The 3,062-nt window shown below is 41.0% G+C and overlaps 1 long non-coding RNA gene across 1 annotated transcript; it reads left to right on the forward strand.

Annotated features, from left to right (window-relative positions):
• The first annotated feature begins 350 nt into the window (after positions 1 to 350).
• LOC103768457 lies at positions 351 to 2,825 on the forward strand. Its single transcript, XR_608134.1, has 3 exons — positions 351 to 518; positions 1,212 to 1,313; positions 2,421 to 2,825. It is a non-coding gene; the product is annotated as an uncharacterized LOC103768457 (long non-coding RNA).
• The last annotated feature ends 237 nt before the right edge of the window (positions 2,826 to 3,062 follow it).

The raw sequence follows: 3,062 nt of genomic DNA on the forward strand, positions 1-3,062 counted from the left end.
TATATATAAATATATAATTTAATACTAATCTTCCTGAATAATAGCAGATAGGATCTCAAAAGGAGGGAGGTTGGCCCTGCCAGGGCTAGTGGTCTGATGCTATATACAACAACACACCTAGATAAACTCAAAAGGTCCTCATGTAAAAATTCAGTTCTGTAGATGTGGTTCTTGTCATAAAAAAAAAAAAACATAAAGGCTGGAGTGCATGTTATCTTTTCTGTTTGAAACATTATGTCTTGCTTAGCCAAGGAAAAAACTTGTGCTGTTCTCTTAAAAAATTTACAGTATCAAACTACAGATTGATTAATACCCAAATTCAGACATGGTTGTGTTTGAATGTTCCTTGCAGTGCTTCGTTTGATTCCACTGTTCGGCTGTGGGACGTTGACCGAGGAGTCTGCATCCATACGTTAACAAAACATCAAGAGCCTGTCTACAGTGTAGCTTTTAGTCCTGATGGAAAATATCTAGCCAGTGGGTCCTTTGACAAATGTGTCCATATATGGAATACTCAGGTATTGTTTGGCTTCATGGGAAGCACATCTGATTTAGATGGCACATTAATAGCAAAAGCTTAAGTGGAAAATACATCTGCCTCCATAGCATATGACCTGCCAGACAAGGTGAACCTGGTTTTATTGGCTGACACAAATCCCAGTATAACAGCTGAGTCACTCAGGTGGAGTGAGGTGACCATCCAGAACATTTCTGCTCAGGCCTCTTTATATGCTAGAACACCTAGCATATGTCAAATAGGTGCATTACGTCATGCCATGAGCTTTGATGATAGACTTTGCAATGAGGGGATGATAGATACAAAGGATGTACAGTACAGACTGAGGACTGGGGATATTCTGGAGAAAAGTGGGACATCATAGTTCCACGGGTTTAATTCTGGATACTGATACCTCACAACCTGAATTAACAATAAACTTCAGAGAAGACCACCTCAGCTTAACTCCCCAGGCCTTTACTGTTAACAGAGTTGACAAAAACTAAGAGTCCTACTGTAAACTGCTTTCTGGAGGAGCCTGTTTGTCTTCATTATCAAAGACCAGTTTCCTAACTTAAGCACCATGTTGGAGATGACCATAGCTGGCTGATAGAAGTAGCTCCCCTTTGCCACCGCTCTCTTCTTTTTAAGGTAATATGACAGAGAAGAAGGGGAGCTTCTGTATCAAATGTTTGCATGCTGTTTTGCTTTGTAGAGTGGAACTCTAGTACATAGCTACCGAGGCACCGGGGGCATCTTTGAAGTCTGCTGGAATGCTAGAGGAGACAAAGTGGGAGCAAGCGCATCAGATGGATCGGTAAGGAGCTTTACACCTTGCAAATGTGGGGTGGAGATTGCTCTTCTGGAGGGTGTCAACAGAAAACTTACATGCCATCACCTCCTGTGGACAGAGCTGAAGGTGTAGGCATCTCAAATAAATAAGTAGCTGTGTGTAGTGTATTAAAAATGCTCCTGCTTTGAAAGGTTTTGAATACTAGGAGGTGGTGTTCTTACTGAGAATGCCCCTGGAATATTGCTGAAGAGGGGAATGACTTTTAGATACATATCAGATAAGAGCAGCAGTAGTGCTGTTCCTGTCATTTATCTCACATGCCAATTTTTAATGAAGGTCAGATCTCCACAGTCACCTCTGGGACTTCTTGAGTTTTATCCCACAAAAGTTTCCTCTGGAATAGTATGTAAAGGAGGGATTTTTCAGCATGATACCCAAAGATTTTATCATGTGGTAAAGGAGGAATATTGCCATTGAGATACTGATTATTCATTACTATATCTGCTGTTAACGTGACTTTTAAAAATTTTAATTGCAGCATGATCGGCTTGTGAAGGACTCACAGATTTTATAACAGGCTCTGCAGCTTTTTAAAATAACTCTTCTGTATGGCTGGCTGGCATAACTACTTTAGAGCAGTATTTTTCCAGTGGTTTTAACAAAGGGTACACCTACAACATGATTCAGTTGCTTGAGATTAGTTTTGCCATTTGAGATGGTACCAAGCCTAGCTTCCAACAGCTGCTCCAAATGGACCTGAGTCCATTCTAGGTCCTCTGCCATGCCTGCCAGGCCTGCATCTATTTTGAATATATTTCAGAAACAAAAGTGGACACAGTATTTAGGCACATAGATAGAGCTTATCATTTTATCTGGGATGGGCCCACCAAAATGTTTGCAATCCAGTGAAAGCCCAGCTAAATGTTAAATGAGTGGTTTTCCTAGGTTTTGTCCCATGTTGGTTTGTTCCCTTTCTTGTGTGCATGTAAACAGGTACTTGAGACAGGCTGATCTGGAGGTGGGAAGCATAACATGCAGCTGGCTGGTCAGCCCACGTATGTGGCCGTGTATGAGTAGGACTTCCACATCACCTGCAGAAATGGTTCTTAATGCTGAGTCTTTTCTCTCCAGGTTTGTGTTCTAGATCTGCGGAAGTAAAAGTGAAATGTTTTAGAAGAAATGTCAAATGGACCAGCAGTGAATGTGTGGGGAGAAGCACTCTTCAAAACTATTCTTAACAGCTCCAGAACTGTACGAACTTGAACAAAGTTAGAGTGTACGGTGAAACCAACTCTCCCTGGCCACAGGTGTCTAGTATGTTGTTCATAACCTTCATCCAGGAGTAAAAACACAGGCACTTCAGAGGGGGAGGGAATGGTTTCCACCTGGAACATTCAGCCTTGGAAGCATGAAGCCACCAGCTAGGCATTGCACTGTTTGGTTTGCATCTGAGAACTTGCTCTGATGGCTAGGAAAAAAAAAAAAGCTGTGCCAAAAAAAAATTAATTAAAAAAAAAAAAGAAAAAAAAAGAAAAATGCTGTGATAAACCAAAAGGGAAAAAAAAAATCCTCTTCCATGCGGTGTTGTATTTTTTCCTTCCAATTTGGACACTACAGTTGCTCTCCCAAAGGACGTTCAAAGACCAGTTTGTACTGATGAAATGCTCAACTTTGTAATCACAACACTTTCTATTTTCTAGACTACTTTTTTTGTTCAGTGGTTTTTCTATCAGCTGGAATATTACAGCCTGGAGGATCCCAGGCTTAGGATGA

The sequence above is a fragment of the Merops nubicus genome, unplaced genomic scaffold, assembly GCF_000691845.1.
Source record: "Merops nubicus isolate BGI_N331 unplaced genomic scaffold, ASM69184v1 Scaffold2762, whole genome shotgun sequence".
Classification (NCBI taxonomy): domain Eukaryota; kingdom Metazoa; phylum Chordata; class Aves; order Coraciiformes; family Meropidae; genus Merops; species Merops nubicus.